The following is a 26689-nucleotide window of genomic DNA, read 5'->3' as shown; positions in this document are numbered from 1 at the left end:
TATGCAAGCCAAGGTTATGAGGAAGCAGAAACTATGAGTAAACAGGAAGCTGACTGGCAGCAGCTGGGAGAATAGCAGAGCAGACACCAGGAGCCCTGAGCACTTGGTAGTGACAAGATGATGGAGGGAGCTGCTGTCCCTGGAGATGTCTTGGCTCTTCAGAGCAGCAGCCCCCTCAAAAACAGTATATATATACTTAAACCACACCCCTGTTTAGATGCCTTGAAAGAAGTTCTTGTCTGTGACATAAGAGACAAAATTAAAAGCAGAGCAAATCTGACTCCATATTTCAGTTCCCCACTTACTAGACACATGATGTGGGGAAGTTAGTTGGCATCTCTATCTCAGATTGCCTTTATGGGATTGCTTTAAGTACAGTGTTGCATCAAAAAGGTTCCAGGCTTAATAAATGGCAGCTGCTAGTATTGTCTTCCCAGTTTTATGGCAGTAGAGGGTGGTTAAAATATCTCCTGCTTGCATAGTAAGCCTGGAAGGCCATCAAAGAACAGAAGTGAGGGTACACTGGTACTCCATGGCAAGTAACAGGCACATTTAGCTAAGGGAAACCATTTCAATACCTGTTTATCAGATGGCTGAATGAAAATGTCTTCTCAGGCTATCTAACTACAGATAATATCAACAAGAAAAGAAAACAATTTGACAAAGTGTCTGTTTTAAGAGTCTAGATCCACTGGAGATTTTTCTCCATTTATTGTTCTCCAGTCTCCTTTTAAGAAACTGCATGTTAGAATAAAGACATTTCATGAGTAGGAAGACTGAGCAGTATCAAAGATCACACTGTGGGGCAGGTGAAGTATACACACAAAGATAATGACAATGGAGCAACCAGGACAAGCAGAAGCCTGTGTGTGTGTGCTAGCTAGGAGGGGAGATGAGACATGGGTAATGATGCCTTCCGTGATAGCAAAGAGCTTGCACAACTGGAATTTGAGGACGGCATTAAAGGCATTCATCCTACAGAAACAATTTTAAAACAAGACTTTGGTTTTTCACCTTTCACTTTCAGAATGACCCCGGGAGGGTAGAGGGGTTATAAAGCTTACTTTTCAGAGGAACAAGGGAAAGGTAAGGAAAACTGACTCGCCTACCTGCTAAGTAATACCAAGAGTAGTGTTAAAAATTGAGGTATGTGTAGGGTTCAAAGACTGAGTCCTGAACTCTCTCAAGATCTGTAATGTTGTGTGGGGGGGGGGGGTCAGGAGAGTGCTCAAGTTCCTAGGTAAGCATCTGTAACCCCTGTAGCAGCAGTGCTAGGCAAGTGGTCTAGACTGTGATGTGCTGTGGGAGACACAGCAGGGAAGATCCATACAGGATATAACATGGGTGTGGAATGCGAGGCTACATAAATGTTTTGTTTGGAAGCATGTTCAGAAGGAAGCAGTGTGCAGAAGATCAGGAAAAACAGACCTGGACACAGTCTGTGGGGTAGTCAAAGCCAAGACCGTTGCTGGAGAAGAGTTAAAACCTCAAGGATTCCTACCCTGAAACATACTAATATCCATACTATTGAATCCCTTTTAAGAGAAGAACCTTTGAGTGAAGTTACTAAAAGTAAAATCAAACAAAAACAGTGGGGCTGAGGGGCAGCTCAGTCGGTAAAGTGCGTACCATGCAGGCTTCATGTGAGTTTGGTCCCCAGCAGCCATGTAAACACTAGGTGTAGTGGAGCAGCCTAGGCAGAAACAAGCAGATCCTTTGGCTTGCTGGCCACCCAGTCTAGCCTAATTGGTGAGCTTCAGGCAAATGAAAGACCCTGTCTCAACGGATGTGAATGGTACTTTTAAGCATGACTCCCAAGGTCATCTTCTGGACTCCACATGCAAGCGTACACACGCACATGTATGAATGGACCTACATAGGCACACTCGCATTAACAAAGACAGTCCATATAAAGTGTGGTGATGGAGCTAACATCTGAAAGCCTGCTCAACAAGATTAAAAAAGCACACCTCTTCGAGGAAAGGGCAGATCTACCGTGGGTCCTGTCCTTGTATCACACACTAAAACACTAGAAGGACTCTGTTTCACTAGAGTCAAATTGAAAACTGAAAGGAAGAATAAAAGTTCATTCAACTTTGTTCCAAATCACAACCTTTAATGCATGAAACATAACAGTGCAGCATTGGTTAGTATGAGTCGTTCACATGAAAAAAAAAAATTCACATTTAAGAGTGTGTTTAAAAGCTCACAAAACTTCTGACTGACTACTTGCAAAATAGAAGTAAAACAAATTCCTTATATTTCTGTTTTTATACAAAATAGAGTTAGGAAGTACCCTAGCTCTGAAATAGAACGATGTTTTCTAGAATGTACTATTTCGATTTTTATTTAAAAAAAAAAAAAGTTGCAAATCTTTTTCCAGGCTTAAAGGCCCCCTAGGTATGTACCAAATCACATATATAAAAATGAAACCGCTACAATAAAATAAAACTGCAGCTGTCAGTCTAGAACCCATACAGAACACCATGAACACAGACATATGCTGATGACTCTTAGAAGAGGCCATGCTTCGATAACTCTTAAATCTCTCTTAGTGAGCAAACCAAAGACAGGTGTTTTGCCCAAGTGCAGCTTGTCTGCATGGATGATTAACTGATAATAGCTGTCATTTACTGTGTCATTTCACATTCAACACATGTCAGAATGCCTGTCTCTTTTTACCCAAAGTCACAGAACCAATACATAGTGCAAGTGGAGAGTGAACGTAGATTTCTTCACTCCCAAATTCTGATGTCTGTATTACCACTATTGGTGAATATATATATATACACACACCCACATACAAACTCTCTTACAATGTTGGGAAGTGGCCATAGCTCTCCCATCAGCCACAGAGCCAGCCCTCTGCAGTACATTGCATTGTCAAGTCAGGTTGTTCACTAGATTAAGCCTATGGCATGCATTTTCAAATTAGGACACATTTGAATGACACTGGGCTTATAGGAGTGCAACCCTATTTTAGGTTGAGGAGTTCTGAACACTGACTTAGGCAAATCTTCCACTATTAGAATATATATTGAATGGCCCAGATACAAATTCTGACTTCAACATAGTACTTAGATCTCACTTTACTAATGGTTGTTAAGGTGGACTATTGTAACTCATTTTATTTTGGGGAGACAAATAGAGAGATGAAATTGTGATAGAGGCATGAAGAACTATCTTCTATAGCCTGGCATGATATTAAAAAACTTGTAGAATTCTGGAATAAAATTGGCAACAAACTTTCCCTCAAAGAGTCATAGAAGACCTATTTAAGATTAGTTTAATTGTAAAAAAATCTTAACTACATTTAGGACATTTATCTCTATGAAAAAAAAAGTTTCAATTTTTTTTAAGCTACAAATAATTTGGGACATAGTTACTACTCTTTTCTTGCAAGAGTTAATAAAAATTAAAAGCTTACTTAAATTTCAGGTATAAAAACTCTAAAAGATACATTTTCCCCTATGCCTTTAAATCAAAACAACAGATGCCTTAGTCTTTCTAAAACAAAACAACAAAATCTTTCAAATGAACAAGTTAAAAATTGAATATTTTGTATTATTTTGGTTTGTATTATAATGAATTTGTGCCTGTAGCTCACATGCTATAGAAAAAAATCAAGTGTTTGAGAAACTGAGAAAAGGTGAAAGTCATTTCCATACACTGTGAGTTACTGTTTTCCTGAATTACCCAGATGGACTGTCTGCCTATCTTCTCCCATCTTCACTGTGGAAACCTAGTATTGGAGCTGCCGGACTATAGGCAGGCCTATAAAAATATGAAGGCTGTTTTCAGGCTATTTCAGATCACTCAGAAGTTTCCACAAATTGTAGTTAAATTTACTAGTTCTGAAGGAAAGATATTATTACAGGGAAATCTCTGAAATTAGTTTACCTGGAGAGCTGGAGGTAAGATAATCATCTATGCACGTGATCAAACTGGGGCAAGCATAACAGCTGGGGGAAGAAAGGGACAGGGCTTGCTAATTGCACCCACCTCTCTGCTACAGCATCTTCAAAGAGACAGAACGTACTTAGGAAAACCAACAGAGTTTGTCAAAACTAGAACCCAAATCTTTAAATCATGGAAAACAAAATGAGTTCAAACCTGGAATAACCACCTCCTTTCCATGAGTAAAATTCAATTAGATGAATGACAACTCTGACAGTGCACAGCAAACTGTACCTGGGACAAACAAAGCCCATATCAGCTGAGAATGGTAAAAAAGGGCATCATAAGATAATGCTAAATATCAGGGCAGGTCCCTAGTGGGAGTTCAGGTCAAAGCATTCCAAACATGGAAGAAAACCAATGAAAAGCTCTTCTCTTCAGTTGCTGAGATCATTATTAAATTAGGTCTACTTCACCTGAAGAGGAAGATGCTGAAATAATTAATGACATCCTTAATGGAAATGAGAATGCTGAAAGGCTTTTCATTCTCCACTGAATTATGAAGTTCAAACCAGAATATATAGAACTACAAGTGGATTTCTATTCAGTTGAATATGTATGAAGGCAAACTTTCCAACATTAGGATATGTAGCTTAGAATCCTAAAATAGGATACCTAAGGAGCTTACACAAACTCCCCACCCTAAGTGTTTTTAAGAACAACAAGTTCTGGGTTACCTAACACACTTAACACGTGGGGTATACTGACACAGACCTGTGGCAAACTGATACTCCCAAGGCGAAGAGAAGGCAAATGAGGAAATTCTGGGGTTGTCATGACAATATGACTGATCATGACATCAGCAATTCCTAATTCCAAACTGTAAGGACACTCCTAGAACACCCAAGCCATATTAAGCACATACTCGCTGAACCACCCTCTGTCCAACCCCCAACCTAACATTAAGTACAGTGGCAGAGAGAATGATTTGCTAACCACAGGATTATAACAAAAATCAAGACTCTTCTCAGAGAGAAAGGCAGGAGGAAGTAGATAACTTCTGAAGACTTTAGAATGTTTTAGACACAAACACACACATATTCATGGTTGTAGGCATAATATGTGCATTAACATGTTACCATTCATAAAATACTTTATGATGCCACTCAAGACTCAGAGATGTAGGCAGGACAGATATGGAGGTGCTTCTCTGTGAACAGGTAGGTTAGGTAACTTGCCAAATGTCATAAATGGCAAAAAAAAAAAAAAAATACAGAATTTCAAGGCCAGAGAGAATTATATAAGGACCAATCCCTGTGTCCAGCATACAATAATCATTCAACAAAAATTTCTAAAAGTAAAGCTAGGGTTATTTTATTTTATTACATTTGTTTATTTGTGGGAGGGGCATTGCTTTGTTCGTAAAGAGCAGAGACTAACTTGTGGGAGTTGGTCTTCTCCTTCGATGTTATGGGTCCTAAGGAGTGAAATCAGCTCATCGGGCTTCATGACCAGCCACTTCACCTTTTGAGCCTTCACATGAGCCCTCAACAAGTACATCAATGATTGAATGGATACTGCTCTTCTCCTTGGACACACTGGCTAATGATAAATGTCTCATGTCCCTCTGTAGTTGCCCACATTTATAACAAGCTTCAATGTTAAATCACTCTTACTCCAGGGCCAGATTCTACATCCTCTGGAGATTGGCAAAGTAATTTTTTTCTGTGTTCTATAACCTTATAAAGTGGGGTGCACTCATCTTAGGTGGGGTTCCCACAACCTTCTAAGATTGCCCAAGCAATGTATAAATCCTTTGGTTATTTACTTAATTTACAGTCTTGTATAGGGGAGGTTTTGTTGGCTTCATGTATAACAGGACAAGCTAGCGTTCTTACATAAATACGTAAATGGTAAAGTGTCTGCTTTATTCTTCTGGTCAAGACCATGTGTAAGGATTCAGGCATTATACTGGCCTGCCCCTGTCACCTGGCAGAATGCATTCAGACAGTACCCTGGTCAGCCCAGGGTTCCATAGTTGCATAGATTGCACACAGGTGCAAAGGACCCCTTTAAAAGAAAGACCCTGCCCATTTAAACTCTCTTTCCTGCTGTTCTCCTGGAGCAGACAGGACTTTCCTGTCTCCTCCTCCTCTTCTGTTCTCTGTCTTTGTGTCTCTTTGCCTCTTTTCTGTTTCCTCCCCTCCCCTCCCCTTTCCCTTTCTAATAAAACTTCTCACTTAAGATCTGTCTGCCTGGCATGTTTGTCCCTCTGCCTCCGTTACCCTCGCCTACCATGGAATCCACCAAGGCCCCCTCAAGCTTTATCATAACACCATGAATATCTGACTTAGAAGGAGCTAAATGTCAAAAAAACTACCGAATCTTAAGGAATATATTTTACAATTGTTGTTATAGTGAATCGTCACTTTAATCTGTAGATTATTTGGAATTTTAAGAGTGATTATGGCACATGCTGCATTTTGTATCTGCATGTGACTTTTTAAAAAAGATTTTCATTTGTAATTATGTGCACATGAAAGCATGTTCCCAAGGAATTCAGAAGAGGTTGTTGGATCCCTGGAAGCTGGAGTTATAGGTGGATGTGAGCTAGGAATCAAATGCAGATCCTCCGGAACTGCTCTCAACCGCTCAACAATCCGTCAGAGCCCTCCCCGTATGTGACTTTTAAGGAAAAGGAACTCCATGACAAAATGGCCTCTCTTGACCTCAACTGTTAGAGTAAAATTTAAAAAAAATTCTTGATTTCCTTTTTGAATAAAAAAGAAGTGTCTTCCTCATGCCTCTGCTACCAGTGTCCTATAAATATTTAGATATTAGCTCTACATCATGTAATCTAAGACATTGCTGATTATAAGTGCCCAAAGTTACTGAGACGCTACCATTAAAAAATGTGGATGACAGTAATTACAAGACATCATAAATTATAATGCATACTAATTTCAAAGAGCTTGGTATTTGAAGAGTGAGTCTTAGTATCAACAACATATAGTACACAGGTGCAAAGCACACTGCATACAAATAGACATGTGTCTCTTTCATTCAGAACTTATATTCTGGAAGCATATTTTGTCAAGTACTCATTTTAAACCTTCTTAGCAACTAAGACACAGAGGAAATGAATCACATATTCAATCCTACCAAGGAGTAAGACAATAGAAGGAGCAGACAGAGGGCATCAAATGAGATTGCTTCTCCTATTCTCCCAGAAACATGTATCACAAAGAGCAAGTTAAGCTGTGCTTCCTTCCTTGGCCATTTCCTCACCGTCATATCCAGTGATCTGTGCAGTATTTATATGTACAGACATTTATATAACAAGAAAGATTGAATGGAGATGAACTGAAATCTGTTTTAAGTCTTTGTCCAACTCTTCTCCATTTACTGCTTTGTATCAATTGCAGATAAAGGTGGAGACACACCCACCCTTTTCCTACTACACAGCAGAATTCCACCTTACACTTCTCAGACTCCCATCTACAGGACCTGGTGTGGCAGTTCTGAGTCTTCCTAGGGCTTCAGATTAGAAAAGTAACTGTTGTGTAATCAGGTTAAGTCAGAGAAAAGACATGTCTGAAATGGCTATCACAGTCCTTAAAACTGAGAGAAAATGACAACACGGATGAAAAGCAATCATGTCACAGACAAGGCGAGCCAGTTATAGGTGGGGCAGCAACTGTGACTGCTTTGTCCTTGGAGCAACACCTACTATGTAAGAATTCATGCATTCAGGAACTGACTGGTCTTCGGGCAGTTTTTCCCTGGTCTTGCACAGCTCCTCTTATCATTTCACTGCTGTGACCCACAAGAAAAGCAAAACAAAGTGGTTTTAACCAAAGCTTTGGGATTAGCTATAAATTTCACTTGCCCATAAACATTCCCCCTGTTACAAGTGAAAATTATCATTGTTCTAATCCTGAAAATCATCTTAAGAAATTAGTAGCATACCTAACAAAAGATATATACCAAACACTTCACTAAAGTCTTGGTACACATGAAGTATTCAAATTTAATTTCATAAATATGTAAATTAATGACCAAACAGCATCTTCTAAAAATATGCAAGTACAGGCTGAGGATTCGGTACAGTAGTGGAGGCTTGTCTAATACTCACAAGGCCCTGAGCTCAACCCCCAGGATTGCAAAAACCAAAGAGTATGTAAGTACTATCCAAATATGTATCATTATTCCATTAAAAACAAAGCTGCTCGTTGAGGTGCATGTTAATAATGAGTTAAAAATTCTAGTCTATTAGACAAAATTTCTCAGTATTACTAAAGAGCATCATGTCAGAGTCTCTAATTTACAATCTCTGGAGTGATTGGAAAATATGTTCTATTTTGGAGGTTTTCATAAGAACTTAGAATTCATGCACACTGTGTGCCACGGAAATCATTAAATATAGCCCACTAAAAATACCATAGACACTGAAAGAGCTGTATTTCCTCCTTATTTATGTCTGTCAGTGTCACTAGTTTTAGAAAATCATAGTTTAGGTTTCTGGTGACTAGCAGATCATTTAAAGTAGGCTTGCAAACCCTAGTAACAGAAAATTAGATGATTCATTTCCCTCTATCACAAAACATTCAAAACATTCCTACCCACAAATGAGAATGGCCAAATTTCGATGACCATTGAAACTGTTCATTGTTTCTACTCTGGCATATGTATGGAACTGTGTACAATTAAAGTATCTTTAGCTGATAGGAGTTTACAAATAGCTGAAGGGAGTATAAAAATGTCTTGTGAGGTCCACTCTCGAGGAATTCCAGGCAGTTCAAGTGAATTTATTCTTAGTGCTGTTTTATATAGGAAGCGACCGCACAGTGGATAGTTTTAACCACCCATTTTCCCTTTTCTCTACTTCCTAAAACACTTACCTCAAACTCAAGGCACTCCACTATGACTCCCCTGCCCCTTTACCTCTATTTCAGCTACTCCTCATGCTTTGGCTGCCATGGACTTGCTCTTTCCTGGTTCTGAGCTTTGCCAGGAAAAAGCATCTCTTCTTTCATCCACCAAATCACACTCACCCATCCCTCTTTGTTTACTCTGTTGAAATCACAGCTCATGTTCTGTCCCCTCTGAGCTTTTCCTGCTCTCATTTCCTGAGACTTCTTGCTTTATTTCCTCGGGGCTATCTTAATGCATAAATTAGGCCATCTTACTACACAACACATTGTACATTATGAACTCCCTTGAGGAAACTATGCCAAGATACAGCATGCACTCTGTACTATTTTCTCCGTGGAAAGGCATCTACCAAGAGATCAGTACATGCCCATTGACCTGGATTGACCATAAATCAGTCCCTTCCAGTCTCCTTGACAGTCCAGAAGTCTTGAAAGTCTCTGTAAACTCCCACCAGACCCTGAGGCTCAGTTCTTAATGATTTAGGACCATAAATGATAAGGACACACACAGTCATCCTAACTTGAAGACAGTTATTATAGAGAATGAAACACAAAGTGGCTATAGGAATATAAAGGTAGGAGAAGTTAACCTTATTGCCCTTTCTGTCCGTCCATCCATCCATCCATCTAACCATATACCTATCTACCTTCCCTTATTATTTAAAAAAATACTTTATAGCCTTTGCTATAAAGTATGAATAACATACAGCTTCTTGAACTTACAGGGTTGGGAATAACTTAATATCTTCTTTCTCTTGAATGAACATTACTTATTAAAATACAAAAGTACCAAAATGTATTTTTAGAATGACTGACATAACCAAGAATTATTTTCCCTCATGACACAATCCCTTAAAATTCCAATGGTTAATTTTTTTTCAAAGCATCTGCTTCTTTCTTCTTCCTCCTCAATACAAGACAGTAGAGCTCTCTGAGAACCACTGTATCTCACAGTACCATCTACAAACCGCCGCTGCCATTTGTATCATAGCATAAAACTACAATTAAGAAAAGAGAGAAGTATAAGCCAATGAGCTTAGCAACCTTCATCTAAATCTACAGCTATACAAAAGAAAAAGCTACACCTACCTTATCATTTTTGTGAGAAAAATAATTATGAAAATCATAATTTTCTCAAACTATAAACTATAATCTTTTATCTTCAGTGACATCAATCTTCTTCAGATAATTTCAGCACACAGCTAACATGTTTTCATGAGTGATATTATTTCATCTAAAATTCCAGTCTTATCCTTGCATTATCTATAATTGCAGCATCCAGGAGGCTGAGGTGGGGGGGCGGGGTCACCATCAGTTTAAAGCCAGCTTGGGCTATACAGAACAGACCTTGTTTCAAAAGAAGAGAAAGAGAAAAAAAAAAAACTAGATCCCATCAAAATTATTTACTATGATCAAGTTGGCTTTATTCCAGAGATGCAAGGCTGGTTCAACTTACTCAAATTGATAAATGTAATAAGTCATATAAATGGACTTCAGAGAAAGAAATCACATGATCATTTCAATAGACACAGAAAAGGCCTTTGAAAAAACCAGAATCCCTTCATGATAAAAGCCCTAAGAAGAATAATGTTAGGAAGAACATACATCACCATAATAAAGGCTCTATTTGCCAAACCCATAGTCAACATTATGCTAAATAGAGAAAAATTTGAAGCAATCCCATTAAAATCAGGAATAAGATAAGCCTTCATTCTCTCCACTCCTATTCAGAATAGTGCTCTACAATCCTAGCTCCAGCAATAAGACAAAGGAAAGAAACAAAATTGATTCAAATAGGAAGAGAAGTAATGAAACTATCCATTATTAGATGACGTGATTCTACTTATGAGACACCCTAAAAAACTCCACAAACACCCTCTCCAGAACTTATAAATACTTTCAGCAAAGTATCAGGATACAAAATTAACACACATAAATCAGCAGTCTTTGTAAATACCAATGAAAAGACCCTGAGAGAGAAATCAGAGTAACAACTCCATTCACAATAGTCTTAAAAATCTTGGAATAAACCTAACTTACAAGCTGAAGGGCCTCTACAATGAAAACTTAAAAACTCTGATGGAAAAAAATCCATGAAGACACTGGCAGATGAAAATACCTCCTGTAGTCATGGATTAGAAGAATTAATATTCTGAAATGACCCTCCTACCAAAGGCAATTTATGGATTAAAAGCACTACCAATCAAAGCCCCCATGCGATTCTTTAGAGAAACAGAAAAAACAAGACACATGTCCATAAAATTACAGACACCTTTTTTTTTAAAGAAAGATGCCAAAACAAGAAAAGAAACAAACCAATCAAAAATGGGGGTTGGGATTTTAGCAATATCTAGGTGATTAAGCTCACTGGCTGCTCTTCCAAGGGTTCAGGGTTCAATTCCTAGCACCCATAGAACAGATTCCTACTATCTGTAATTCCAGTTCCAGGGGATCTGGTGCTACCTTCTAGCTTGTGTTTGTGGTACATGAACTTGCATGGTATAATACCCTTATTCTAAATAAAAATAAATAAATAAATGGGCTACAGATATGAACAGGGAGTTCTCAAAAGAAGAATTACAAATGGATAAACAAACAAGTTTTTAAAAAAGCTGTCCTTAGCCATCAGGGTCATGTAAATTAAAACTACATTTAGATTCCATCTTACCTCAGTCAGAATTGCTATCACACGACAAAGAAATATTGGTGAAGATGTAGCAAAAGAAGAATTCTTATTCCCTGTTGGTAGAGTATAAACTCGTACATCCACTATGGAAATCAATGTGGAGGCTCCCCCAAAAGCTAGAGCTACAGCTACCACATAACCCAGTATACCACACCTGGGTATATATCCAAAGGATTGTCTTCTATTACAGAGATACGTGCTCACCTGTGTTCATTGCTGCTCTTTTCACCATAGCTAGGAAATGTAATCATCCTAGATGATCATCAGCTGATGAATGGATACTGAAGATGTGGTAGATACACACAAAAATTTTTTGTTAGCTGTGAGGGAAAATCAAAATATAAAATTCACAGCTGAATGGCTAGAACTACCCCCCCCCAATACTGAGTGATGTAGCCCAGACAAATGCTGCAAACTCTTTCATATATAGATGCTAGCTCTAAAACTATAGATTTGTGTGTTTACTCTGGAGTACCTACAGAAGCCAGGAATCTAGCATATGAGGGATGCCTTAAGGGAGGGAGGATAGTATAACACAGCTAATGTAAAAAGTAGAGGAGGAGGAGAATACTGTGATGGGAGTGTTTAAACACAGGGGTAGGAAATGAGGAAGATGATGAAAGGAGAGAGGATTAAACAAAATACACACACACACACACACACACACACACACACACACACACACACACACACCAAAAGCTACTACTTTGTAAGCCAAAAAAGAGTTATAAAATATCCTGTATGGTGAGATATTACTTTCCTGTGTCAGGTGTGGGAGGCCTTAAAACAATACAGGTTATTGACATTCCTCTTGGTTGTTTAACAGAACTAGCAAATGGGACCCTTTGGAAAACACCACAAACCTTGGTTTCAAGGTATAGACTTATCAACTGGAACTGATCTGGAAGCTTCTTCTGGCTAGCTTTTGTAGTGCCAGAAGGTGTTATACAGAGTATCAGAGAAGTAGCAGCAATGGTCTTACTCAACTTTGAGCCCTATGAGCTACTAATACCAACCCTCCTGATAAACTGTGCTTACTGTGTAATAGTGGCACAACTGTTACGGGTCATCAACTTCTCCGATTGAATCTGAAGCCTGTTCCCCATAATGTAAACCTCATGAGGTTTTAGGCCTGAGGAAAAACTTACTACTACTGTTTACTTAAATTGACACGATGTCAAACTCTCTTGTCAAGACTCTCTCAGCCTCGATCAGAGAAGCTTCTGTTTGCAATAAACAGCAGTGAATGCAGAGATTGTAGCTGCTAAAAGTACTGAGAATAAGAAATGGTTGAGTGTTCAACCCTAGCCACAACATGTATACAAGCTTCTCTAAGGATCAGGGAGTATTTCAGAGGAGGAAGTAGGAAAAAGACGTGAAAGCAGTTACAGAAGGAGAAGGACTGGGAAAGGCTATCCTCTGAGCAGGATACAGCCATTGCAATCTCATACAGTACCTGCCAATGGCTACTGTGCTGGGCCTCCACAAAACTGGGCGTGCCAACAGTCAACCCTTGATCAAGGAGGGAGTCACAGAGCCTTCCTCTCCCTGTTAAACTATTAGTTACTGATAGTTCTGGGGAGGGGCTCCTTGTCTTCAGTTATGTACCCACTGTGAGCCCAGCAGATTCAATGGATAGTTCTAAACTCATGACTACATAGATGGTCCTGGTAAAACTCAGGGGGTTCCCAACACAAAAGAAAAAGATGTGAGTGTGGAAAGAGAATAATAGGGGGGGAGATTAACAATGGGGACCGAGAGAAATCAGAATTCACCATATACGCATACAAAATTGTCAAAGAACAAGCTTAATAACAGTTAATTAAAAAAAACTGACTACTTAAGTTAATTGGGAAAAAAAAAAAAACCAAGCATCTCTATAGTCTACAGTTTAATTGTAAGAAAACCTTCAATATCCACTTCCTCTTAGTAAGTGACAGCACCATGGCATCAAGTTCTGAACTTCCCATTCTTTTCTTTTCTAGCTGGGCCTAGAGGCACAGATTTATAATCCTACCTATTCTAGAGGCTGGGGCAGAAGAATTTTGAGTTCATGACCTGCTGAGGTGCAGAATGAGCTCTTGACAGACTGGGCAACACAGTGAGACCTTGTCTCAAAATTCAAAGCACACTTTGCATCGATTAATAGTAGCTGGCTTGCCTACCATGAGGCCCTCGGTTCCATTCCCAGTGCTGGAAAAAACAAACAAACAAACCAAAACAAATAAATAAAATAAGAATGATAGTATTAGACATTATCATTTTAGTGCTTACTATGTTGGGAGGCATTGCTGATAAAGTATTTTAGAGTCTTCATTTCATGCATTTTTATACTATATTCCCCAATTCCTTATTCTCACATTCTTCTGATCCATGAGGCCACATCATCACCAATAGCATCATCCATCTACCATTTCATTTCACTTAATCTAAAGCAACAACCGATCATTCAAGAGTGCTGTTTCTAGTAGGTGGTGTTCACAGCACGTCCACTCCTGTCATGATCAAAGGAGCATTTAAGACAAGTACTTTCTCCTTCTCTTGGATTGCCAATAACCTCCTATGTAAATTACAGCAATAGTCACTTAGAATTTCACTAAACAGTTACCTGGTTTTAGTTACAACCTCGGTGCGTGAAATATCCGATTTACTCATTTCCAAGTGTTTTTGGCCCCATCCCTAGTGAGTTAATTGAAACCCTCAATTCTCCCGTCATTGCCAAATAATGAGACATCACCTGAAACTATTCATAGGAAATGCCTTTAGTTCTTTTTTCAAATACATCTCTATATTTTTCCATATCATCTTGGCATTTCTCTCTACAGCAGTAGTTTAGGAAATGTCTCTAGTTCTTTACAAGATACAGCCCTTTGCCTTGTATTCCTTCCTTTGAAGTTCCATATAATTGCTCTTTATCCCTCATCCAAACTCCTCCAAGTACTGTTTTGTTTTCAATAGTGAGTCCTTTTCTTTTCTTTTCTTTTCTTTTCTTCAGGATTGAAGAAATGGCTCAGGTGGGAAAGTGCTGTTTCACAAACATGACCTGAGCTTCATCCTCAGAAGCCCTGTAAAAATGCCAGACATGGTGACACACACTTGTAACACCAGTGCTTGGAAGGAAGAGACTAGAGCATCCCTGAGGCCAGCTAGCCAGTCCATCTAGCCTAATTGGTGGCTTCCAGGCCAATGAGAAACCCTTTCACAAAGAAGTTCAAAGGCATTCCTTAGGATGTCACCAAAGTTGTCCTCTGACTGCCTTAAGCATATACCCATGGTCCCGCAAATATTGCACACATGCACAAAATAAAACATTACATTAATATCCCTTCCTTTTAGACATAAGGAAAGAAGATGTAGTGGTTTTCCCTGAACTATTTACTTGATTAAGTTTTCTCTGTCCTAAGATAAGGAAAGTAGGCATTTCTTGTCAGTTAAGATGTTTTGTTCCTCTTTTCCCTCACAGCCAGAGTTATTGAGTGATTACTCGGCAATAGAAGCTTGCACAGAAGCAGCTCGAATTCTAGTTACAGACTAATCTACTCTCTCCTCAACTTCTCTCTGTCCATCCAGCATGACTGTATCCATACCACCCACCGGCTTCATGGAATCCCAAATTGTCTTCTTTTGGTTGTTCCCCTTTGTCCCCTCTCTTCTCTGTCCCAGATCTCTTCAGTATATGATCTCACCCACAGCAATCATAATAATCTCCACTGGACCAAAGAAGCCGGTGTGTATGGTTCCAAGCTGAGCCTTTTGATTGGGAGCCAAACTCATCATGGCTGTCCTCTCTTGAGCTTTTGTAGCCCCACATCATCAGCCCATTCTCATCCCCTATCCCCCATCCCCCATCCCCTGAATGCTCTTCAGTACAGCCACCTGTATCATATACTACTGCACTCTGGTATCAAAAATGATTTTTTTAAAAAAAATTTGCCTTAAGCATCTAAGAAAAGGGTATAATTTTGTAAAATTAAGAAGAAAATTTCCTCAACTCATATGGCACTCTTACTGCCCATTTTGTTTTGTTTTCACACAGAAAGTCTTCAGAGAAGGCTCTGAGAAAAACTGGTTCTCTAATGAGTGGAAATACTCCTAGTGCATTTGGGAATGCTGGCTGCTTCCAGAGTGCAGGGGAATGAAAGCCCCATTAACTGGCAACTGTTGGATCTACGAGTACTAAGGGCTGAGTAGCTGAATTTTAAATTGAATTTCAACGCAATTTTTGGTTGAAAACTTTCAAATGAAAAGAAAAATCACACACTTGGGTGTAATTATATCTACTGGCTACTCACTCATGAGTGACTATACGTGCAGCAGAAACTAAAAAATGATTCTGTGTAATGAATTTCAGAACCTCTGTTCATATTTTTAAAAGTAAAAGGATGCAAAGGGATGAAATTAAGGTTACCTCCCTGGTATTTATTTTGATTTCCTGAGCAACTAAAATGTAAAAGGTGGGCAGTAACAGGAAAGGAAGGAATTTTAAAGGCAAACACTAAGGGGATGTTTGCTGCTCTGGAAGTAAAGTTCTGTGGTAGAGCACTTGCATAGCATTTGTAAAGACCTGAGTTCAATTCCCAGCACCAACAAATAAAAAGGGTGTTTACAGTATTTAGGGGTTACTATTCTCTTAGAAATGATTGACATCAGGAGGGATTAACAAAAATTACTCTTCAGATCTTATTAGAACTGAGAATGGACTGCCCTACTCAGCATCGCCATGCGTGAAGGTACAGCTGCTTAAATGGGGCAGCATGGAGTGGGAGGATTTCAAAGCAATACTATTTTGAGTGGGAGAGCCTAGATTCTCAAGCTTGCATGGCAATCGCTTTACCCACCGAATCGTCTCCTTAGCCCCCACAGTGAATTCTTTTTTAGGGCTGAGGGTTCAAGATAGGATTTCTCTGTACAGTCTGTCTGTCCTGGAACCCACTCTGTAGACCAGGTTGGCCTCAAACTCACAGAGGTCTTCCTGCCTCTGCCTCCCGAGTGCTGGGACCAAAGGCATGGGCTACCATAGCCTGGCTCAGTGAATTCTTTTTAACCTAAAGGACAAGTAGGTCTCTTACATTTTTCAAAATACCTTTTCCTATACAGTTGTTTTTTTTTTTTTAATTTTATTTTGTATCTTATTAGCACTTCCTGGAGATTGAGTAAAAGAGATTCTAAAATATTTTTCAACCCTTAACCAGTTGTTCCTCAATTCATCCAACCATTGTTGATGAGTGACTATGGTTGAGCCACTGGATACCAAGTACAAAGGAGGAGTAAGCTGATGTTAAGAAAGAGAAGCAGTGACACAAGGGTGACTCACAGAATTTCAACACAGACTCCGGAAGAAAGAGAAGCCCGTGGATACCAGGAAGCAATGGAGCCAGTCCCTGAAACCTGCTAAGCCAAGAGCAACTGGATGACAGGTAGGGGTTCAGGAAGACATTGTTAAACTTTTCCCTCGGAAACCATGCCTGAGCCATACAGTCACCCAGCTGGTATCCACAGGGCCCGTGCTCACTAAAGTCAGTCCTGAGATGTGGGAAGGCAGCATGGTTAGGCTCCACTGAGCTCTGCTTTCCTAACCCAGGTTCTGATTCCCCTGTGTGTCTGTGGTACAATCTCACTCTCTACTTAAGATAAGCAACAATGAGTCTCTATTGCCATCAGAAAGTCTCACTAAACAAATACTAGCAAGTTTTGTGAGAAAGAGAAACAGAGGCTTACAGGCTAATTAATTTTAATCAATTAATTTTTTGCAGTGCTGGGATCGAATTCGGGCTTTGGGCTCAATGGGCACACATACTACTAATGAGCCCACCCTCAGCCTTATAGTGCTTGCCAATCCAAAGTCATTTTAAAAGGAGAGGAATTTAATGTCAGTCAACTCAACCTGTTTACTTAAGATGTTATTTTGTTTCTTTCTTAACATTTATTAGTAAAGACAATTAGTACTTTACCTACATCAGTGGTAGGCACCATGTTGATTTTATTCCAATTAAAGTTTTGGGAAAAACAGAGAGCCTCAGATTCTTGAACAGGGATAACTAGAAACATCACTCCCCTCTGTCTACACCAAATAAATAAATAAATAAACAAATAAATAAATAGTAAAAGAAAAGAAAAACCATACAAATGAACTATCCTTCCTCAACTTTAAAATGCATCTTAAATGTTCACATATTTCAATACTTCTAAAATATATTAATTTGTAGCTACAGGTTAATGTCAATAGTGGCAAATTTTTGCAAACTATATGAATCAGGGGCTCTTTTGGTTGGAAACATACATGCTCTACATCAGAGGAGACATTTTTCTTGTTATTCGAAGCCATCCCATTTGTGATGAGATGGTTTTTAAGAACTGTGTTATAGGCGCATGCCTTTAATCCCAGCACTCAGGAGACAGAGGCAGGCAGATCTCTGTGAGTTCGAGGCCAGCCTGGTCTCCAGAGCGAGTGCCAGGATAGGGTCCAAAGCTACACAGAGAAACCCTGTCTCGAAAAACCAAAAAAAAAAAAAAAAAAAAAAAAAAAAAAAAAACAAACAAACAACCCCCCCCCCCAAAATCAAAGAACTGTGTTATATTTTGGGGATTTGTGCTGCCACCTCATTCTGGGTGACTCTAAACAGCCTAGGGTCACAGTGGCTTCTCTTTAATTAGTATCTCATTGCTGGAGGGAGGGCTGCCCCTCAAGAGGAAAAGAAGGCAAAAAGAAATTAAACAAAGGTCTTCAAGGCAACTTGGTAGTTTGGTCAAGGAATGAAAAACTGCCTGGCTTTGTCACCAGAGAGAGGCCGGAAATAGTTTTGCTTCCTGCAAATTGAGAAGGCTGGAATTTTTTTGTGTGTTTGTTAATTCTGGCTTACTGTGTTAAGACTTTCCTTCAATCTGATAATCTGTGACTGAAAACACGCACACTGGCTGTTTAGATGACAAAATGAGCCAGAGAAGACATGCAACCTTTTACATTCTTTCCACTGAAGACCCCCAAACATTAAGGTTTGATAGTAACCAAGTTATAGTAACTTTGAAAAACAAAGAAATACAATATGTAGCAAAATAGCAGTCAGCAATGCCTATCCAAAGATTTTTTTTAAAACCTATATTAAATATCTAAAATGGCTATGCATTTTAGGTGGTGAATGCCTTTAATCCCAGCAGTAGGCAGGCAGAAGCAGGCAGATCTCAGAGTTCCAGGCCAGCCTGGTCTACAGAATTCAGAGTTCTAGAACAACCAGGGCTACACAGAGAAACCCTCTCTTGAACCCCAGGCCCCAAAAAGTCTATGATGATACTATATATAAATATATGTGGAAAATCATCTAATCTTATAAAGCTAAGAAAAAATATATAACTGAAATATACTCACCCCACAATAAAGGAATGCATGAGAGACTAAAACTGAAAGGAAATAAAAATTGCCTGAAAATAAAGAATAACATTTTTAAATTTCAAAAAGCTTGACTACATACACATTGCATATATCTGAATGATTATGCACACACACATAGTGATAGAGAGCCTAATATGAATATAATTCCAAAAGGGGATTGCATCTTTAAAATGCAATTTTAAAACAGAGAGGGAAACTCTTAGCAATAAGAAGGCACTGTGTGTGAATATTGTTCTAGAACACTGCATCTTCAGCTAGCAATACTGACACTGCCTAATGGTGCCTATTGGGTACTATTTACAAGAACTCACCCCAGCAGGGCACCTGTGTCCAGTTTCCTGATCCTGTAGCACACCCACCCTACAGGACTGTGTTCCAGGCAAGTTCAAACTGTTAAGTTGAATTTCACTCTTGTCTGGAAGTAATGTTTACTCAATTGAATGCAGCTGTGAGCAGAGACTACCGTTCCAAGAAACATTTCTATGAGAACACCATCTTAAGAAATGCAAATTTGCTCCCATTATTTCAAGTCTGTACAACTAGTCTCTCTTAGTCAAATTGGATTTTTAGACATATTCAAGAGAAAACATGCAGGGTACTTCTGAGTTGGGCAGCACGACTTGTGTGCTCTTGTCACCTATATATTTTAATAACCATCTCACCAGCTTGTTCATAACAAATATAGTGCTTTTGTTTTGGGTTTTTGTTTTGTTTTGTTTTAAAAATAAATCAAAGTTATACTTAAACTCAGCTCTTTCTAAATGTCATTCTGTAGTACAACTCAGTTTCCTCTCTCTGTATTCACAGAAACGTAGTCTGGCAAGTAACAGGCGATCTCCACAGAGGAAATGCTGCCAGCTCATAACACCGGATGTAATTAAGACCACAAGAGACACACACTTGGTTATAAATGCTGAACTTAGAGGTACTGGAAAGAAAAAAGTCTAACTTTTGATTGGGTAGACTAACTGTTTTAGTCCATCACATACTTCCAAACAAAAGCTCTGGAAATCATTTGGGTAATCCAAGGTTCTACTTTCTGGAGAGTTAAAAACAAACAGCAACCCCCGCTGTGGATTCTTACCACCCCTGGCCATTTCCGTGTCTCTGAGGCCAGGGGAACAGAGGGATGTGGCTGTCAACCTGTCTGGGGTGCAGGATAAGCTGGATCAGCTAACACAAATAGTTGGGAGTGCTATTTGGTTAGAAAGTCTTTTCCAGTAGCAGGACTGGACCAGGTCTGTCCACACAGGGGCAGGTAATACAGTAAGTAAGCTAACGGGCATCATTAGCCAACTTGAGCAGTGGGATGGGCAAGGTTAATCTGCACCTCATGGAGAATGGTTCTCCCGTTCCCACCCTTGGCACCAGGTTGTCTTTTGTGCAGACTGATGGTGATAGTTATGAGTATTACTTCTCTATTGGCTCTGAAAAAAACAAATTCAAGCTTTGTTTTTAAATATGAAAGCATCAGGCTTTGGCACCTGTATTTGTTTAAGTCTGGCTACTGGTATGCTGCGAGCTTCGCATTCAGTCAGTACCTATTGCTCTCCAGCTGAAGCCTTACACTTTTAATACAGCCATCTACTAAAAAGAAACAAAATAAAAAAAAAAACAAAAATTGAAAAAAAACCCAAACCCAAATCTTCAGAGAAAAATTAAAATTCAGCTTATTTAAAATCAGACACCAGAATAGTTTCATTTTTGTTAAAACATTTTAATTTGAGAGCATGAGCTAAAAGGAGTAGCTAGCAGTTTTTATTATTTAAAAGTTAACAGGAAGTCTCCTTTTCTTTAGAGATATATGATTAATATCGCTTAGGAAGCTGAGCATTTGTTATAAGAGATTAAAAACCTTCTGCAACACACAGATGGTGGGCACTGTGGTAAGAACCATGCATTTCTGAAACTATGTTTTGTTTTATGTTAGTCAGCCATCTTACTAATTCAAAAAGGCTTTGGAAAAAAAAATACAAGAAAAATTTTTGCCACTAGAGGGGGTTCAAAATTGCCTTTGCAGCAAAAACAGCATAACAGTGAAGTTAACATCTGGAGCAACATCAAGTATGACTACAGTACACTTCTTTTTCATTACTCAGTGGGGATAAGTTAAAAATAAGGTTTTGGTGAGGGGAAACCAGAAAACCCACAGTAAGTATGTGACAGTTATATGTGCCACTTAACAGAAAATTCCTAATCTCTGAAAGTGCTATAAACTAAGTTTGCTTCTAATTGCTTCTTCGTTGGGAATGGAATCTTTTAGTTTCTCAAACATTCCTGTGTTTTGTTTTTGAGACAGAGTCTCATATTGCCCAGTTTGGCCTCAACTTTGCTATGTAGGTCAGGATAACTTTGAACTTTTGATCCTTTTGTCTTAACCTCCTAGTGCTAGACTAGCAGATATGTGTCATATCATTAAGTTTTGACACTCTTTGGTGTTAGGCTCAAGCTCAATGCTTCCTGTGTGCAGGCAGACACTCTCAACTGCATGGCATCCGTGCCCTCAAACTTTAACAATGCTGCAGGGGCATCACCATTGAGTACTCTCAGCTATAGGCAGTTTAGGGAAGTCTACCCTAGTCTCCTATCTACTTAGAGCCCACAAAGAGTGGTGTCTTGCAAAATGAGAAACCACATAGAGAACCAAGGTTATCCAGCCATAGCTGGACAGCTCAAGGAAGTGTGAGACCACTGTGGGCCTTCCACCCCTAACTGGGTTTCCAACTGCATCCACTTGCACCAGTGACCTAGCTAAAGTTACATGGAACACCACGCTAATTCAATCCTACTAAAAGAATCATACAAAATAGTAGCTCATTGTTTTGTTTGTGGTAGCATGATAGTCAGCAGAAGATAATAAAAATATTACTGAACATATTTGTATGATGTCTGTTTTTATTTTTAATTTGCACTATTTGTTTCCTTGTGTTGCGGTGAGAGCATGGTATGCTTAAGACAGTCAGAGAACAATTTACAAGAGACAGCTTGCTCCTTCTACCTTGAGGGTCCCAGTGATGGATCACAGGGTATTTAGCTTGGCAGCATGCACCTTTACTGCTGAGCCTTCTCACAGGCCCATGTTCAGTATCTTTTATTTATTTATGATTGGTTTTTCAAGACAGGGTTTCTCTGTGTAGCTTTGGAGCCTTTCCTTGAACTCACTCTTTAGGCAAGGCTGGCATCGAACTCATGGAGATCCACCTCCCAAGTACTAGAACAAAAGTCATGCACTACAGACTGCCGGGCCATGTTCGATGTATATATCTTTTTTTTTTTTTTTTTTTTTTGGTTTTTTTAGAGACAGGGTTTCTCTGTGTAGCTTTGGAGCCTACCCTGGCACTTGCTCTGGAGATCCGCCTGCCTCTGCCTCCTGAGTGCTGGGATTAAAGGCGTGCGCCACCAACGCCCAGATCATGTTCGATATTTTTAAAAGCCTTTTCACACCCATTATCTCCCCCAGTTATGTCACACAGAAGGAACCAGGTCATAGTTAAATTCCCTATTTAGCTAGGTGGTGGTGGCACACGCCTTTATTCCCAGCACTTGGGGAAGGCAGAGGAAGGAGGATCTTTGTGAATTCGAGGCCAGCTTGGTCTACAGAGTGAGTTTCAGGATAGCAAGGGCTACACACAAAAAAAGGCTGTCTCAAAAAGCAAAACGAAACAGAACAACAACAACAAAAATTAAACAGCTCTTTTAAACTGAATACCTTGTTCCTCATTGTGTATTTGGTAACTAGTATTATGACTGTCAAATAATCACTTATTGACTAGAAACTATTCTCTTTAGTTTTGTTTTCAATTAAAACTGACCCTCAGAATAACTGTATTAATTTCTGCTTATCCTGTGGATTAAGAAGGAAAATCGCCTTTCTGGACCTGAGACTTTGATCCTATGTACACCTCTAGTTTTGTCAGTGCTTAATAAATGGTAATCTAAAAGTTCCATGTACTGAGCTGGGTGGTGGCAGCTCATGCCTGTAATCCCAGCACTCCGGAGGCAGAGGCAGGTGGATCTCTGTGAGTTTCAGGACAGCCTGGTCTACAAAGTGAGTTCCAGGAGAGTTACACAGAGAAACCTTGTCTCAAACAAACAAACAAACAAACAAACAAACACCAAAAAACAAAAACAAAAATGAAAAAAAGTTCCATGTACTAAGCACTGGCATTTCAAGCACTATTAGGAACTAGAGTTTTGAAACAACCTATTAAAGTCCATTTCTTGCTTACGTTTCATTGTAGTCACAAGGTTTTCAACTCTCCTTTTTCGCTGAGTTCCAGTTAATTAAAACCAATGACTGGCACCAAGTGTGTCCCAACCTTTAGTCCTTTCCCTTTCTTCTCCTAGGTTACCTAGGAGACTTCAGGTGATTGACATGGGGTGGGCATACAGCTCCAGCAAGGAAAAGATACTGAGATTTCCGAATGGCTAGCTGAGTTCTCTTGGGGAGGAATTGTGTATGGTGAGTAGAATGGCCTCTTGGAATTCAAAAGCAATTTTCTCCATCTTGACAATACACAACAGTGAACTGAGGGAAGTAAATGCTAGACCAGATTTTCATAATAAACTAGGTGGTTTATCTCCAAGACACAACAGATCCAAGGTGAAAACCTTGAATCCAGGCAATAGGTCATCAGTCTACATTAGCTCCTTTTCTGAGGAAACATCTCATAGTAGAAAGGTTTTGAAGACTTCTTCAATAGTCTTTTCAATAGTCTCAGTGCAGATCAGAACAGGAAATGCATGTGTAAGTTCCAGAAGAAGCAAGCTAGGAATGCCTGGGTTGCAGGCAACCCTGGGTTGAGGGGTGGGGATGAGGGGAAAAGTTGGTAGTGACCCTCACATAAGACTGTTAGAGTGATCTAGATGAAGTGTTTTCTACTTTTTCAAAGGCTAACACTTGATCTTAGGTAGAAGATGCAAGTCCCTGGTATAACCTAAAAGTCTCTCAAAGACTTGACTCTTCCCTTCCACTGCAGCACCATCTTGCACCATTCTGTGCCTCATCTGTAGAGACACAGGTAGTCTGGTCTTCCAGCTCCTTACATTTGCAGGGCAACAGAAGCAGCAGCTCCTTCACACTTGCAGTTCTCCCACGAGATTCTCATCCTCTGTTCCTTGGCCAGGTTGATCCTTCAAGACTCAGCTTCAGTCATTTCTGCCAAAAGGCTTTCCACACGTCTCTTTAAAGTAACTATATGTGCGGTATGGTGTGTGTGATGTGCTGTCTGTGACATGCTGTGCATGTAATATGGCCTAGGGACTTGCTAATGTGTGAATGTGTGTGCTCATGCATGTGTGGGCACCTATGTATGGTGGCCACAGGTAGATATTGAATGTCTTCCCTCTATTGCTGTCCACCTTTTATTATTACTGAATTCAGAGCCCACTACTTTGATTAGGTTGACTGGCCAATTGGCTCCAGGGAGATCTTTTTATCTTCCTCCCTCCTCCCAGTGCATCACCACACCTGGCTTTTTACATGGATGCTGGGAATCTAAACTTACATCATCATGCTTACAGTCTTGCTATAACATATGTTATATATCCTCTTCTGGATATCAATTAAGTTATTATTTGCTGTCTATCTGCTCCTGAAGAGAAGCAATTATATCAATTGTGTTTCCATTGCTGTCATTCTATGGGCATCTTGTACAAAACAGATAGGTGTACTTACAGCTACACTTTGAGTATGAGTCTATTTTATTTCAGAAATTGAAACTGTGTATATTTATGAATTTTTTTTATGTTATACAAGCATTTTTTAAGACATAAAGACAAGAAAATATATAGAAGATGACAAACACAAATCAAGACTGGTCAGTGATATGGCAAAGATCTAAATAACACCAGGGGAATAATAGGGTATACTGGTTTGAATGGCATGTCCCTCATAGCCTCGGGCAATTGAATACTTGATCACCAATTAGTGGCACTGTTTGTGGGGAGGGGACTTAGGATGGGTTGCCTTGTTGGAGGAGGTATGTCATTGAAGTTGGACTTTGGTAGTTTAAAGCCTCTTGACATTTTTTAGTTAGCTCTCTCTGCTTCATGTTGATGGTTCAAAATGTCAGGCCTCAGCTTCGAGCTCTTGCCTCTAAGCCTTCTCTCCATCATCATGGCCTCTCACCCTCTGGAACTCTAAACCTAAATAAACTCTTCCTTCTATGTGTTGCACTAGCCATGGTACTTTGTCACAGCCATAGGAAAGTACCTGATACATAGAGAGACAGAGACTGAAAGTGATGATCAGAGAAAACTTTGGTGGAAGAGAATCTGAAAGTACCTGCTTCAACAAGCAAGACTGACATATTCATGAGTGTTATCACCCATCTGCCGTTTTTCTGACATCCACTTTTGGCTTTCACCTAGCGACCCGAAGTCTTTCTGACTTCAGAAACAGTGCTGCTGTGGTTTAAGTTAGCAGTAGGGCTTTCCTGGAGGCAGTGGTACTGTAGTGACAAACTCTTAGATGGGTGCAAATTCTCAATCCACAGCAGCAATCAATAACTGCTTGGTATCTTCAGAGAAATCTGGATTAGAAGCCACAAGCCAACCCTGCCTAAGAAACAACCTTCCTTAAGTTCATATACAATATATAAAGTGTTTGGGGGAGAAAGTGTGTATGTAGCCTGGGTAATAAGGAGCTGGACCTTTGGGAGAAGAGACGATGGCCACCACACTGAAGCGTCACACATATTGGTGTGCCCTAACTCAAATATTAGGAAACACTGGTGACAAAAGTTTCACTTAAGGACTTGGCATTTGTGAGCAGACACAAAGTAGCATGCCCAATTACCCAGAGCCAAGTAGAATTATGCCAGGGTGCTTGCCCCAGCAGCCAAGTCTTCACATGGTTTTCTTTCTCCAAGATGCAGGTCGGTGAGCCATCTCCAACTGCCAGATTTCATGGGTACACAGTTACACTTGATGTGATAGGAAAACAACACCTTCATGTGGAATGTAAGATTTCAGCCACAAATGTTCACTTTTAACTTCACAATAAAAAAAAAAAAAAAAACCACTAAACTTTGGCTAGTGACAAGCATTAAGTGAAAATAGAGTAAAATTTGGTTTCCTGGCTTTGCATAAATTATGTCTACATTAAAGTGGAAGGCAGACTTCTGTTAAGGAAGGTATGTCTGGTGAACCATGATGCTTACACAAAATTTTCTGATTCTGAATCCAAGAAATGTGGCTTTGCTTTGGGGACTGTCCTTTCTCATGCCAGAGCTTTGCGGTACTATCTTAATGCCTTTCAGCAACCTTCAACACAAAGTAAATTTTTGTTCCCAAGCATTTAAAAAGTATCAGTCTCTCAGCTGAAAGCGCCATGATTCAAACCTGGTTTCGGACATCTAGGAGCGTATCTGAACCATATGGCCTCTTAGGCACAGCACCGTGCAATCTCCATTTACTTTGGGTTATGTGATAACGACTCAGCACCGAATTGTTTTAATCTCACATTTTTATGACCTCTCTATTTAAAGTCAATATTTTAACTGGCATGTATCAAGATCCACACAGGTCTTGGATTAGAAATTTTGTTTAAACTGAGAAAAGGGCACATAGTACTTCAACTAACTTTGATAAGAGCAAAATTGCCCAATTAGCTATGGGAAAGAAATCTGTTATAAAGTTTTTAGAAATAATGAAGCACTCAATACAAGATCTGTAGTCGCCAGTTCGCAAGAAGGTTTAACTGTCACGTGATTGTACTCTGTTTAAGAGCCAAAGCAAGCAAGAAATCAAACAAACCAGCAAACAAGGTCAGACAGATGGTTT

The 26689-nt window shown here is 39.5% G+C and overlaps 1 protein-coding gene and 1 long non-coding RNA gene across 7 annotated transcripts in view; one reads left to right on the top strand and one right to left on the bottom strand.

The window, feature by feature from the left end:
* Nucleotides 1-26689, bottom strand: part of Rbms1 (RNA binding motif single stranded interacting protein 1) — a 211102-nt gene that overhangs the window by 131665 nt on the left and 52748 nt on the right. The window lies entirely within an intron of this gene.
* Nucleotides 16707-26689, top strand: part of LOC103161352 — a 28159-nt gene continuing 18176 nt past the window's right edge. The window contains exons 1-3 of one of the 3 annotated variants that reach the window (XR_004770515.1): nt 16707-16934; nt 19712-19829; nt 23252-23366. This is a non-coding gene — a long non-coding RNA (uncharacterized LOC103161352). The remainder of the gene's footprint in view (nt 16935-19711; nt 19830-23251; nt 23367-26689) is intronic. The other 2 variants (XR_004770514.1, XR_003486319.2) reach the window with 2 other exon arrangements.

This window comes from Cricetulus griseus, chromosome 6 (assembly GCF_003668045.3).
Source record: "Cricetulus griseus strain 17A/GY chromosome 6, alternate assembly CriGri-PICRH-1.0, whole genome shotgun sequence".
In the NCBI taxonomy this organism is placed as follows: domain Eukaryota; kingdom Metazoa; phylum Chordata; class Mammalia; order Rodentia; family Cricetidae; genus Cricetulus; species Cricetulus griseus.
The sequence above is the reverse complement of the archived record's forward strand: the minus strand, read 5'-3'. Positions and strand labels throughout refer to the sequence as shown.